Here is a 15,721-nt window from a genome sequence, read left to right as displayed (position 1 = left end):
AGGACGGAGAAGACACAAAATCATCAATCTCTATTATTGTGCGGGCATTAATTCTCCGAGTTTTATGGTGCGGGTGGGAGTGGACATACACATTGCAGGAGCGGGCGGGAGTGTAATACACACATTGCGGTTGTGGCGGTAATGGTCAGAAATTTAGCGGGAGCGGGCAGGAGCGGGTTGAAGAAAACAGTCCCGCGCAGGGCTGTACCACAGATGTCTTCAATAAATAGACTATTTATGCATTGATCTCAGCCTGTGGACATTTTGTGGCTTTCTATCCCACTTACATTGGTGTACTGTCCTTTCTTACAGAATAATGACACCATCAGTGTTTAGATTGGTTACTCATAAGCCTCGCTTTCACAATGCAATTCTGCCTGCCACTGGCTACAATCTCCCGGGAAAATGAAGGCTAGATTTACAACACGAAAGAAGGGTGTCAACCTTTGGGAAGAGGATAGCGCAGATTTCCCAGTGGCTATCCCTGGTTACCAAACAGTATCAGTGAAAGTACTGCAGTCACTATCCCCAGTAGTGGAAATGGCAGAGAAAGGAACAATGAAAGAAACTGTGGAAACTCTACCCGGCAAAAGAAAAAGAGCCTTAGAGCAGGCAAGGCTCAGAGGAAAACAGAAAAGAAAACTTGCAACACCAATAATAATACCACTTGGGGACTTCCGGGTAACGATGTGAGAGTGCAGACGTCGACTTTAGGTCTCCCGATCACACTTGCCAAACTTCCTACTTAAACGTCGGACTTTCTTCTATCATCCTGTCACAGCGTTATAAAGTCACTCTGACACTTTTGACACCAAAATGAGCTGCTCTAAACAGGTGAAAAATAGCAGACAACCCCAGTCGCAACACGAGCTAGCACTAGCATAGCTAGCAAACTCTCAGCCATGGCAGCTAATACAGCCTCCGCTGACGTTAATGGCAAAACTGCTAACGTTAGCCTACCTGTCCGAGAAGATGCCACTGACACCATCTCCATGTCATGACTGGTGGCCGAACTTGCGAAGCAGAGAGCCGGCTTGAAGGATGATGTATCTGGGCTGATTCAAGAATCTTTAAAGCCACTTCAGACAGCCATGGATGCCCTCCAGGACACGGTCGGCTCGTTTCAGACCCGCCTTACAGCCGCGGAAACCATCACCGGAGAGAACTTTGAACGACTGACCACAGCCGAAGCCACAATTACGTCTCCAAACCCAGAACCAAGCACTGTGGGACCGTGAGGCGACATGGTCACGCAGATCCAACTTGAGAATAGTGAACATCCCAGAGGGCAGCGAGACGCGGTAAGGACCCGGTCAAGTTTATCTCTGAGCTCCTGGTGGAGTGTATGGGTCCCGACGTGTTTACTGATCCGCCTGAACTGGAGAGGGCTCACCGGTCACCTGGTCCAAAACCGAAAGAGGGAAAACCAGCTAGACCATTCGTCGTGCGCTTTCTTCGCTTTCAGCAGAGGGAGGCAGCCCTACGATGATCCAGGAACCATGTGGTGAAGTATCAGGGGAGAGCTCTGAGGCTTTACCCCGACCTGAGCTCCGCGCTGGCGAGGAAACGAGCAGCCTACAACAATGTGAAACAGGCACTCTTCGAGAAGGGAGTCCGGTTCCGCCTGATGTACCCGGCTCGCCTGGTGGTAACTTTGAGGCGCAGACGCTCACCTTCGAGTCACCTGAAGACGCCCAGGAATTTTACAACCGCTGGGTAAGCAAGGAGTGATAAAAACAACCGTGTCTGGTGGCGCTCATTACTGAGAAGAATGGCCTTTACACCAGGCATTGGACTTAACTAACTGGACTGAACATAAACAGTATTTACACTCGCTCTCATCGCTGGACTCAGGTATCCTTTATTTTATTTTATTTTATTTTATTTTTTGCTGTCTGGTTACTCTAGGCACAAGTGGTGAAACAGCCCGTGTCGCATGTAAATATTATTATTTTCAAATTGGCAATTTAATACCTGATGCTAAGTTAAAGCCCCGCTGCTATTGTATAGCGTTGTTATTACTTTTGCACAAAATGATTGGGAGTAACTCAAGTGAAAATAGGGTTAATGAGGACGCACTCCCGGAAGAACAGGGGTGATGTGGTGAGCCTGCAGTTTCCCTCAGTTGGGGAGGAAAACATAGGCATTGATTTTATTTTGTTGTATCACGTTCTGTTGTTATCTTGGGTAATTGGGGGTTCTGTTAGAGTTATTAGGGTATTGGGTGTGTACATCCCTGGATTTCAAACCCATCTCAGCAGTTTTACAAGTTTGTTTTCACCATTTTACTATCTATTTTTAAGTGGAGGATTTTATATGCTCTCTGGTGTGAATGGGGGGCTGCGGTGCGACGGATCATGTATTCCCACAAACCTTACTGATAGATCTAGTAGACCATGAACAGGACACAGGGAATTAATCAGAATACAGGAGGGGAAAATGTAAGATTTATTTCATGGAATGTCAAACGTCTGAACGGACCTGTAAAGCGAGCCAGAATATTTGCACATCTTAAACTTTTAAAATGTGAAGTTGATTTTTTGCAAGAAACACATTTAATGGTTAAAGACCACATCAGATTAAAAAAAACATGGGTTGGCCAAATTTTTCATTCAAGTTTCAATTCCCGGTCAAGTGGCACAGCAATTATAATTCATGAAACAGCACTCTTCAATGCCACTAACATTATATCTGACCCACAAGGCCGTTTTATTATCGTTTCAGGGTCCCTGTACCACAAACCTGTCATATTGGTTAATATATATGCACCCAACTGGGACGATGAGAAATTCATAGAAAAAGTAATCTCATCTATACCTGACTTAAACTCACGCTGCCTAATTTTTGGAGGAGACCTAAATTGTACAATCAGCCCCTCCTTGGACCGTTCCAACCCAAAGTCCAAAACCCCCTCCAAAATGGCTAAAATATTGTCGTCATTCATGAACCAAACTGGATGTTTTGACCCATGGCGCTTCCGCTTCCCCCATAGTAAAGTATTCTCCTTTTTTTCACATGTTCACCATTCGTATAGCAGAATCGATTATTTTTTCATAGACAGTGTATTACTCCCCTTTGTTAAAAATATAGAATATTCCACCATAATTGAATCCGACCATGCCCCAGTAATACTAGACCTTTCCTTCCCACTTAACCTCTCTGACCGGGCCCCATGGAGATTTGACACTTCGCTACTGACAGACAAAGGATTCTGCCAAATGATTTCAACAGCCATTGATAATTTCCTAGAAACCAACAAGAAGGATAATATCTCCCCCTCCTTGCTCTGGCGGACTCTTACTGTGCGTTCACACTGGACGCGAATTCGCAAATTCGCGCGTCAAGATTACATACAAAGTCAATGCAAAGACGCGATTAGACGCGAATTCGCGCCGGGCGGCGCAATGGACGCGATAGACGCGACGCGATGGACGCGATAGACGCAATAGACGCGATGGACGCGGCGCGATAGACGCGAAATTCGCGTCCAACGCCTCATCGCTCGAGTTGAAAATATTGAACTTTTGAGGCGAATTCACGTGACTCTGTACCGCGAAAGCCAATCAGCGTTGAGATTCTCCTGACGTCACTGACGTCAGTGACGTTTTGACGCCCTGACGTTCAGTTGTTGATGCCAAGATGGAGGAGAAGATAGTGATTGCGGTGTGTGGCTACCCGGAGCTCTACGACACAACGTGTCTACTCTACAGAGACCGTAACAAAAAGGAGCAGGCTTGGGTGAAAGTCGCCGAGGAGACTGGTGTACCTGGTAAGTTCTGTAAATATGTGTCTTTTATTAGTTTGCAGAATGGTTGTACTATGAACGTTAACGTTAGCTCTAGCTTAGCTCCTGTTAGCACAGCCGGCTTCCCCGCCATAACGTACTTGTCTGTTAACATTACCGATTGTGTTTTTTGTCAGTGGATCAGTGTCGAAAGAAATGGAAGAGCCTCAGGGACACTTATTTAAAGGAAAGGAGGAAGGAGGCAGAGAAAAAGAGCGGGGCAGCGGCAGGGCCAGTGAAGAGGTGGAAGTACTCTGCGGTCCTTTCTTTCCTCGACCCCTTCATAACCCCGAGGGAGACCAGCGGCAACATGGGTCGGGGGGTCGAGGATAGGGCCACAGAGTACAGAGAGTCGGAAGCAGGGCCGGTCGAGGACCAGGCAGAGGCAGCAGGCCCCTCAGGGATTGAGTCTGGAGGTTTGTTGACAGATGAAGATGCACACAGATAAAGCATTGCAAACTTATGGAAGAGATTTCTGTATCGATGGATAACTGACTTGTATAGATGTCTCAGTATAGAGATTTCTTTTCACAGCCTGTACTATAAATACTGGCAAAGACGATTTGAAAATACCCTATATTAGTATGTATTCTCACCTACAAAACCTGAAATTAAAACACTTGTATATTGAATGGAACAAGCCCATGGAAGAACACAAAAACACCAGAAGTCATCGCTGCATTAAAGGTTTGTGGAGGCTAGATATTACCATGGCTGGGACTGTATGATGAGTTAATATGGGTGCATTTGTAAAATGCTTTTTGTGCTGTAATTGACAGTGAAAGCTAGAATGATTGAGACAATTAAAATGTAACAAAAAAACTAAAGACACCTTTGTCACTACTACAGACCACCAAGCACCGGACTCTCCCAACAGCAGTGACACAGAACCTGCTCCTGCTGCCTCTCCTGCTGACGGCCCTGCTTCTGGCTCTTCTTCTGGCCCCGCCACTGCCCCTGCTGCTGCACGAGGGAGAGCACCCAACGGTATGAGTATAATTTTTGCATGGTGTTTTTCACCATGAAAAGTACCTTTTAAAGTTACTTTCAGTTTGACTCATATCTTTTTGTCTGTTGCCTGATTTCAATATTTTAACAAATATTTACTTAGATATTGTGTAACTTAGACCTTTGAATTGATTGACGCAGCAGTTTATGTTTCCAAAAAATATATTTCCATTTCACACAGTGACGAGAAGGGCCAGGAAGAGAGGGAGGGAGGACGGAGAGACCAGGCAGAGCCAAATTGAGGAGCTGCTCCTGGAGGCCCTCAAGAGGCCTGGTCCACCTGCTCCACCTGATCCTCCTCGTCAGCCTCCCTCGGAGGATGAAATGTTCCTCCTCAGCCTGGTTCCTTCCCTGCAGAGATTGTCGCCCCAGCGGAAGGAGTATGTGAAATTTCACATACACAAATTAATTTTTGAAGCCAGCCCTGTTGTGCTAAATTTGGATCATTGTGAGCAGCTTTTTAGCTAATGGTGCAACAGTCTCTGCAGGGAACAAACCACGCTTGTCCGTTTTTTAAAAATAGGTGTCCTTGAGGCCTCCATTTCAAATTGTTCACCCAAGCCTGCTCCTTTTTGTTCTCTGTAGAGTAGACACGTTATTTGTATATATGTTCACTTTTTATGTTTTATACTGTAAGATTTATATATATACAGTACAGGCCAAAAGTTTGGACACACCTTCTCATTCAATGCGTTTTCTTTATTTTCATGACTATTTACATTGTAGATTCTCACTGAAGGCATCAAAACTACGAATGAACACATGTGGAGTTATGTACTTAACAAAAAAAGGTGAAATAACTGAAAATGTGTTTTATATTCTAGTTTCTTCAAAATAGCCACCCTTTGCTCTGATTACTGCTTTGCACACTCTTGGCATTCTCTCGATGAGCTTCAAGAGGTAGTCACCTGAAATGGTTTCCACTTCACAGGTGTGCCTTATCAGGGTTAATTAGTGGAATTTCTTGCTTTATCAATGGGGTTGGGACCATCAGTTGTGTTGTGCAGAAGTCAGGTTAATACACAGCCGACAGCCCTATTGGACAACTGTTAAAATTCATCCGAGTCACCAGCCTCAGAAATCGCTAGTTAACAGCAGCTCAGATCAGAGACCAGATGAATGCCACACAGAGTTCTAGCAGCAGACCCATCTCTAGAACAACTGTTAAGAGGAGACTGTTCGAATCAGGCCTTCATGGTCAAATAGCTGCTAGGAAACCACTGCTAAGGAGAGGCAACAAGCAGAAGAGATTTGTTTGGGCCAAGAAACACAAGGAATGGACATTAGACCAGTGGAAATCTGTGCTTTGGTCTGATGAGTCCAAATTTGAGATCTTTGGTTCCAACCGCCGTGTCTTTGTGAGACGCAGAAAAGGTGAACGCATGGATTCCACATGCCTGGTTCCCACTGTGAAGCATGGAGGAGGAGGAGGTGTGATGGTGTGGGGGTGTTTTGCTGGTGACACTGTTGGGGATTTATTCAAAATTGAAGGCACACTGAACCAGCATGGCTACCACAGCATCCTGCAGCGACATGCCATCCCATCCGGTTTGCGTTTAGTTGGACGATCATTTATTTTTCAACAGGACAATGACCCCAAACACACCTCCAGGCTGTGTAAGGGCTATTTGACCAAGAAGGAGAGTGATGGAGTGCTGCGGCAGATGACCTGGCCTCCACAGTCACCGGACCTGAACCCAATCGAGATGGTTTGGGGTGAGCTGGACCGCAGAGTGAAGGCAAAGGGGCCAACAAGTGCTAAACACCTCTGGGAACTCCTTCAAGACTGTTGGAAAACCATTTCAGGTGACTACCTCTTGAAGCTCATGGAGAGAATGCCAAGAGTGTGCAAAGCAGTAATCAGAGCAAAGGGTGGCTATTTTGAAGAAACTAGAATATAAAACATGTTTTCAGTTATTTCACTTTTTTTCGTTAAGTACATAACTCCACATGTGTTCATTCATAGTTTTGATGCCTTCAGTGAGAATCTACAATGTAAATAGTCATGAAGATAAAGAAAACGCATTGAATGAGAAGGTGTGTCCAAACTTTTGGCCTGTACTGTATATATGTATGTATATATTAAAAAAATCTACCTCAGCTGTCTTTTGTCTTCTTTCCTACAGAAACAATTCTCATCTGATTTCATATATTTATTGCACACACAGAACATTGTGTAATGTATTGTGTAGGTTCCACCTGTGCAGAAGCTTTTAACATAAAGTACACAAAAGAAAATAAATATTGCAGGATGTTTGCTCAGTAGTAACGTGTAGGTGGCTCTTAAAAGAGCCGTTTTGTGAGTGCTTGCACACTAGACGTTGGCCTGCCACGGGACCGTTCCCTCTGCCGAGAAGTAAGCTGCGAAGGTCTCCCGAACCCTGATGGCCTCTCTTGCTGAGTTGTTTGCAGCCAGTCTTCCCAGACCTGGCAGAGGCTCCACCACGCCATCGGAGATGCTCTCCCTCATTGCAGGCGCTGGGGTCGTCTTCCGCAGGAAGTTGTGCAGGACACAGGTCGCCTTCACACACTTCTCCACAATGTCGGGCTGGAGCTCCATGGCACGCCGGTACATCCGCCACTGGGATGCAAGGATCCCAAAGGCGTTCTCCACCACCAGCCGTGCCCGGGATAGACGGTAGTTGTAGATCCGCCGGTCTCTGGTAAGTGTGCGCCCGGGGAATGGCCTCATGAGGTTTCTCCGGAGTGGAAAGGCCTCATCCGCGACAAACACATGTGGCTGGGGTCCCCTGTGGTCAGCTCCTGGTAACAGCCGGTCAGCAGGCAGCTGGAGGGTACCAGAGCGAAGCGCTCGACCAAAGGCTGAGTTGGCCAGGATACCGCCATCACTGGTCCTGCCGTAGCCCCCGACATCGATCACCCTGAAACAATACTGGGAATCCAACAGCAAGGAGGACTATTGAGAATGTCCCCTTGTAGTTGTGGTACTGGGATCCCGAATGTGCAGGGGCTTTCAGGACCACATGCTTCCCATCCACAGCGCCACAGCAGAGAGGAAAATTCCACCGCTCCTCAAACCCCTCTGCGATGGACCTCCACTCCTCTGTGGTGGGCACAGCCATGAACTCCACGAGGCAATCCCAAATAGCTGTGACTACAGCTGGAACTATCAGGGAAACAGTGGAGACCCCAACGCGGAAACTGTTTGCAATGGTCCTGAAGGAGTCACCAGTGGCCAGGTATCTGCAGCATAGAAGAAAACATTAAATTTAGCTGAGTTGAAGTGAATGTAGGTGGCAGTCTACATCAAATCTGTTGTTACTTGTACTATTTTATTGATATGGCTGAACAGGTGAAAGTACTCAAGTATTTATGCTATTACATTATTGCAGTGGATAAAATGAGCTAATTTTCTATTGAAATGCATGACAAGCAGGTCAAGATCTAGGATTTACCCATAAATTGTACAAATTGCACATGAATTCAGACCTTTCATAAATCGACATCATGAAGTAGACTAGTAATTTCATCAGCCTTTTACATGCTGTTATCTTATATACTGTATATGTATGTGTGTGTAATTTTATGTACCATTACGTTTTTAACATGTTTTTTGTTCATTTCATGTCTATTTTTAAAGTGAAGCACACAGTGCATGTATTTTTTTGTTGTAAAGCACTTTGAGCTGCATTGTGTATAACAGGTGCTATACAAATAAAGATTATCATTATATTATGCCGTTATTACATTATACTTTTGATCCGTTTATTGAAATTGAATCACAGCTAAATGTGGGTTCATACCACTATAGTGTCAGATAAGCCGACGTATGACTTGCTAGGTAAAGTGAATATTTAATGATTTTGACAATAAACAATAAACTGCTACTCACCGGAGACAGATGGACAGGCGCTCCGCAGCTGAAATGGAGCGCCTGTAGCCAGTGTCCTGCCGGGAGATCCTAGCACCAACCCTCGCCAACAGGTCCTCAAACTGGGCCCCAGTCAGCCTGAAGTACCGCTGAAAGCGGCTATCATCCAGACGGAGTTCCTGGAGCAGGTGGTGAAACTCGCCGAGCTGGATGCGCTTCTGCAGGATAGGGTGAACCCAAAAGCGCGTTTGGCCCTCCGACGCATCTGGGACTTCCAGAGCAGATACAGCGCAGCGATGGTGGTTATCTCAGCCATGGTTGAGGAGAGAATGGCGGGCAAGATGTTGTTATCAAGTGAAAATGGGCGGGCTCGCTACTCGCGCGACGCGATAAACGCGAATTAACAAAATGGTGAGGCGTCTAAACACACGCGTTACGCGCGGCGCGTTACTCGCGTCACGCGCGTGCAATTCGCTTTCACTCGCGTCCAGTGTGAACGCACAGTTAAAGTGGTAATAAGGGGGGATATTATCTCTTACACATCTAGGGTTAATAAAGCTAGGAAGCAAGAACAAGAACAACTTCTCAGTTCAATACTTGACATAGATCGGCAATACTCCGCCTCTCCCACTCCAGAACTTTATAAAAATAAGCTGGATCTTCAATCCAAATATGAACTATTATCGTAAAAAGACAGAACGTATATTACTGAAATCACGAGGCTTTGTATATGAACATGGTGAAAAATCTGGTAGACTGCTAGCGCATCAATTAAAATGTAAATCTTCCGGTCAACAGATTACACAAATACAAAAAGAAAATGGGGAGTTTACTACAGACCCCCTCGAAATCAACAATACCTTCAAAGCATTCTACTCAAAACTTTATACTTCGGAAGCACCCAGTGATGATACGGATATGCACAACTTTTTCAAGAATTTAAACGCCCCTGTTATCAATCCCACCCATAAAGCAGAACTAGAACTACCCTTTCGACTAACAGAAATTTTAAATGCGATTTGCGATGCAAGCGGCAAGGCCCCGGGCCCTGATGGATATTCAATTGAATTCTACAAAAAAATTTCAGCCAAACTAGCACCACTTATTCTAGAAATGTTTAATGATTCGTTGGGCTCCGGGGCCTTGCCACAAACGCTAACTGAAGCATCCATAACACTTATACCGAAGCCGGGGAAGGACAGAACACAGTGTGGATCATATTGGCCCATCTCATTGTTAAATAGCGACATTAAAATTTTAGCTAAGGCACTTGCCTGGCGTTTAGAATCTGTTACAGATGAGGTGATCTCCCCTGACCAAACAGGTTTCATGACTGGTCATCACTCCTTCTCTAACATCCGGAGCCTTCTCAATGTCATATACTCTCCTGCATCCGGGGAGGTACCAGAAGTGGTTATCTCCCTGGATGCAGAGAAGGCTTTTGACAGAGTGGAGTTGGCGTATTTATTTAAATGTCTACAGGCCTTTGGTTTGGGACCCACTTTCATTGCCTGGATTAGACTTCTATACACCTCACCAAAGGCATCAGTGGCCACGAATGGGAAGCGATCGGAATTTTTTTCATTATCAAGAGGGACACGTCAGGGGTGCCCACTAAGTCCACTTTTGTTTGCATTCGCAATTGAGCCTCTGTCTATCATGTTAAAATCATCCCCAGAAATAAATGGAATTACTAGATGGGGAAGGGACCACAAGGTGGCTCTATATGCCGATGACTTACTGTTGTATGTGTCTGACCCGGTGCGGTGTGTCTCCACATAGTTCAGATGTTGCATAGATTTGGTAACTTTTCAGGATATAAGACTAATCTTACGAAAAGTGAGTGCTTTCCAGTGAACAACCTAGCTCTTGCAATTCCACAAAGGGACCTGCCATTTCATCTATCTAAATCTGGCTTTAGATATTTAGGAATCAATATTACACGGACTTTCTCTAAACTATACAAAGAAAATTTCACACCCCTCATTGATAAACTAAATAATGACTTACAGAATTGGAGGTCCATTAATCTCTCACTGGCTGGAAAGATCAACTGTATTAAAATGAATGTGTTACCCCGATTCCTCTATCTTTTTCAATGTCTCCCTATATTTCTCCCAAAATCCTTCTTTCAGTCCATTGATAAAACTATATCATCATTCATTTTGGGGCCGAGACTACAAAAAAGGTTTCTGCAGCGACATCGATCCCAGGGTGGATTGGGTTTGCCAAATTTGCTTCACTATCACTGGGCAGCTAATATCCAGAAAATCATATACTGGTTTCATGCTCCAAAGCTGTCGTGGTGTGAAATTGAAAATGAGTCATGCATTCTGACATCGCTTCCCGCCTTGGTTACTTCGAGACTCCCTCTGTCTACTCCATGCTATACCTCTAACCCTGTTGTCATTAATACTTTACGAATTTGGTCACAATTTCGAAACCACTTCAGTTTCACAGATTTCTCTCTTCTGGCCCCTATCTGTGACAATCACCTTTTTGTCCCGTCTAGATTAGATAACACGTTTACCCTGTGGAAAAGACTTGGCCTCTCCAAATTTAAAGATCTCTACAGCGAAGGTGTCTTCTCCACCTTTGGTCATCTCTCTCTAAAAGTCAACCTCCCCGGCTCAAGCCGTTTTCGATATTTCCAGGTCCGACATTTTATGCAAAATCTAGATCCAAAATTCCCCAATGTACCTCACCCTAGTGCTATGGATAATATCCTCCAAATTCCTTCCAATCGAAAAGGCTTCATTTCAAGAATCTATTCCAACATATCATCTCTCGGAGACACCTCTCTCAATAAAATTAAAGGGAAATGGGAGGAGGAGCTTGGGGATGCAATACCTGAGGAATCCTGGACTGAAGCTCTGAAGAGAGTTAATGGAACTACTTCATGTGCTAGGCTAGGTGTAATTCAGTTTAAAGTCTTGCACCGAACCCATCTCTCCAAGTCTAGGCTGGCCAGAATTTATCCCGAGGCGGATGAGAATTGTAGCAGATGTCATATTGCCTCTGCAACATTAACACACGTCCTGGTCATGTTCTTCCCTCTCAGATTACTGGTCAGCAATCTTCAGAATTCTCTCACAGGCACTGTCCATAAATTTGCAACCTAACGCCTACTCTGCCATCTTCGGCATAGTGCCAGCTGACCAGCAGATTATCAATAAACATAAGGACATTATAGCATTTACAACTCTACTTGCACGCAGAAGGATTTTGTTACATTGGAAATCCCCCAAACCACCCAGCACCTCCTTATGGATGAATGACCTTATGCTTCATTTAAGCCTAGAAAAGCTCAAATATACACTTAGAGGGTCGAGAGACCTCTTCTATTCCACCTGGAACCCAGTAATGTCTTTTATTAACAAACTTCCAACCCTCCCTGACAACTCATAAATTCATGATTACTAGATCCTGAGGGATGTTGCATGATGTCGCACAGCAAACGCAGCCTCCTCATTTATTCTCAAGCTTTATTTTCGAACTAGCTACCTCCACTTTATCTTTCCTTTTTTCTTTGTTTAACTATTCATATCTGTTGAATGATATCTTAACCCATCAATATCATAACTTTTATGTATTCATTTGGTTACTTATTTTATTTCCTTAGATTGGGATGCACTGGATGTTTTAGGGTGGGTGGGTGTAGGTGGGGGGTTATATTTTTATGTGTTCTGTGAAAAATCAAAAAATATTATCTTTTTGTATAACTGTCTACATATGCCTTGCTCTCAATAAAAATATTGTTAAAAAAAATAATAATAATAATACCACTTGGAAAAATTGGGGTTGTCTGTTTCACTTTAAGTTTTCAAACCATAAAGGAACCGATGTCTCTACCTGTTGGACTGGTTGAGTTCATTTTGCCATGTTAGCCGTCCGTTCTCGATCACACTGTCGTACCACAGGACCAGGCTGCCAGACAGTCGCTCGTGCATCTGGTCTGCCAGATAGCGCAGGAACAAAGGTGTGTTCTTCACTGCATCCGTCTGCCAGCAGGGGACAGAACACGCAGGACATTGCATTCTTCAGTTAGCATGGTAAATATCAAGATGTTAAAGAGAAAGCCACGACAAAATGTGTGATGTTGAGCATGCTAACATTTGATAATCATCAGTGAACACAATCTCCGCCTGAGGCTGAAGGGCATGTCATTAGTTCTGCAAGTATTTGTTCGTAAACTCAAGTAATGGACACATTAAAATGTGACCCAATGGTGTCGCTAGATGAAAAGTCAAAGCGTCACCAAAACCATTGCAATTAATCCTATCCTGAATTGAATGTCTGTGTACCACATTTAATGGCAGTCCATTCAACAACTATGATAAATATATATATATATATATATATATATATATATATTCAGATGGTGAAATACTTCACAGGTTGAGTTACATTTTTGACCTGCTAGTAGTGTTGGACAAATAGACAGGGATCACAAAATTCAGTATATTTCATCCTCAAAATATTTGTACAAAGAAGTAAAAATTGCAAGTTAATGTGGATGGGCTGGGATCTGTCTACAGGTCTCAAAATGGAGTTGCTAGGAATATTACTTCATTTAATTCTAACTGTACTAGTGCACTGTAATAGAATTCTTTTGCCTTTGAGCAATAGCCCATTTGTTCTTATAAAAGCTACACATATTTTATTTTTACATTAAGAGAAGGCAAACCACATTGCATTCATGAATTTAGAGGCTGTGCTAAGCAAATAAATGACACAAAGTGGCTGTCATCCAAATAAGGGGCACATTAAGGCTGTACAAAGTACAGAAATGTATGCTTAACAGGAAATCAAATTGACAGTGGAGTTAAGAAGAAACCCTATCTATGCTGGAGAGTTAGGTATAAAAAAAAATAAAAGTACTCATATTAAGTAAAGACTAAGCATGTTATTATTTTTAGACGTCGTAAATTATAATTTGACTTGGTAAATTAATTTTTAACTTATGGCCTCCAAATTTTGATTTATTTATTCATTTATTCATTCATTCATTCATCTTCTAACCGCTTCATCCTCATGAGGGTCGCGGGGGGGCTGACACACAGAGACAGACAACCACTCACCAGACAACCACTCACGCTCACATTCACACCTACGAACAATTTAGAGTTAACAATTAGAGTGAACAATTAACCTAATCCCCAATCTGCATGTCTTTGGACTGTGGGAGGAAGCGGAGTGCCCGGAGAGAACCCACGCTGACACGGGGAGAACAAGCAAACTCCGCAAAGAAGGGCTCCCGCACCCGGGATTGAACCGGCAACCCTCTTGCTGTGAGGCGGCAGTGCTAACCACCACACCACCATGCCACCCCAAATTTTGATTTAGAAAATCAAAATCATAACTGAGTATCTCAGTGTATGGCTTATTGATGGGCACAGAATATTAGTGTAAGTAAAGTGATGGCCAGTTTAGAAGTATCACTCACACTGAGGGAGTTCTCTATGTTAATGAGCCAGCCATCAAAGCCGTAGCAGTGGCTGATCTGGACTAGTTTATCAGCCACTGCCCGGTATGACTCCTCATCTTTTAGGAAGGCCTCGCACACTGCGGCTCCATCAGTCCACTCAGTGATCAAAGTCCCTGGGAAATGGAACATTTTAAAAATGAAGACAGAAAGCCTGATTAAGACAGTACTGAAATATTTGTGCATCAAATTCTATATCAAATGATAATATCCAGCATTACTAAATTGGACCTGGTTCTGCTATATTCAGCCTTTTCACTCACCAAGAACAATGACTCCATGTTTATGTGCAGCATTGGTCCACACAGCAGGAGGAATGGTCACCAGGTTGTGTGTGAAGTAGTTGAAAATATCAATGTACTGCCAGTGGTAGAAGGCATATGGAGCCTCTGCATTGGTGCCCTGGACAAACCTTAACAACAAAGGAGAGCATGACATGACATTGCATAGTAGATTCAGTGCATTCAGAAAGTATTCAGACCCCCTTCACTTTTGTCACTTTTGTTATGTTGCAGCCTGATGCTACAATCATTTAAATTCTTTTTTTTTCCCCACATTAATCTACACTCAGTGCCCCATAATGACAAAGTCAATTCAATCAATCAATTTTATTTATAAAGCCCAATATCACAAATCACAATTTGCCTCACAGGGCTTTACAGCATATGACATCTCTCTGTCCTTAGGACCCTCGCAGCGGATAAGGAAAAACTCGCCCCAAAAAACCCTTTAACGAGGGAAAAAAACGGTAGAAACCTCAGGAAGAGCAACTGAGGAGGGATCCCTCTTCCACGATGGACAGACATGCAATAGATGTTGTACAGAACAGATCAACATAATAAATTAACAGTAATCCGTATGACACAATGAGACAGAGACAGAGAGAGAGAGAGAGAGAGCGAGAGAGAGAGACAGAGAGATGCAGGACAGACGGTAATGACAGTAGCGTACAACAACATTAATGAAAGTTATGATATTATAATTCTACTGTAATTATAATTCTGGTTATTGTGGTACAATATGTTTAAAGTATATATAAATGTCTGATTGTATACATATGTGACAATAATATGTGTATGATAACAGTAGAAGTATGACTAATGATAACAGCAGCAGCAGGAGGCATCCGGCAGGACCACGGCAGCAGCACAACCACACACGTCACACTATCCAGGCACCGCTGCGATATGAGTTAACCTGCGACAACGCTGAACTCCACTCCACCTTAGCAGCGGTCGCTTCAGATGTAGATCTCCTCAAAAAGGAAAATAAACTCCTGAAGGAAACTGAACTCGACGTGCAGTCCAGAAGCATGAGAGACAATTTAATCATTTCTGGCATCCTGGAGAGCACACCAGACAACCCAGAAGTCCAGGTAAAAAGTTCATGGTGACGGCTCTCAAGATCCCGACGGAGACTGTCAACAACATCACCTTTCACCGCGTCCACAGGCTCGGACCCCGAGGAGGTCAGTGTCCTCGTCCGATCATCGCCAAATTCGAACATTATCAGCAGAAAATGCTCGTTAAGAGTAAAGGACGAGAGCTAAAAGGCACTTCGTTCGGTATGAACGATCAGTTCCCCAGGGAAATCAACGAGAGGCGGAAAGTGT

General features: G+C 43.9%; 1 pseudogene; it reads right to left on the bottom strand.

Moving 5' to 3' along the window:
* LOC125894692 (cytosolic endo-beta-N-acetylglucosaminidase-like) overlaps nt 1-14,911 on the bottom strand; it is a 38,570-nt pseudogene extending 23,659 nt beyond the window's left edge.
* Between the last annotated feature and the right edge of the window lie 810 nt (nt 14,912-15,721).

This window comes from Epinephelus fuscoguttatus, linkage group LG9 (genome assembly GCF_011397635.1).
Source record: "Epinephelus fuscoguttatus linkage group LG9, E.fuscoguttatus.final_Chr_v1".
NCBI classification, from domain to species: Eukaryota; Metazoa; Chordata; class Actinopteri; order Perciformes; family Serranidae; genus Epinephelus; species Epinephelus fuscoguttatus.
The sequence above is the reverse complement of the archived record's forward strand: the minus strand, read 5'-3'. Positions and strand labels throughout refer to the sequence as shown.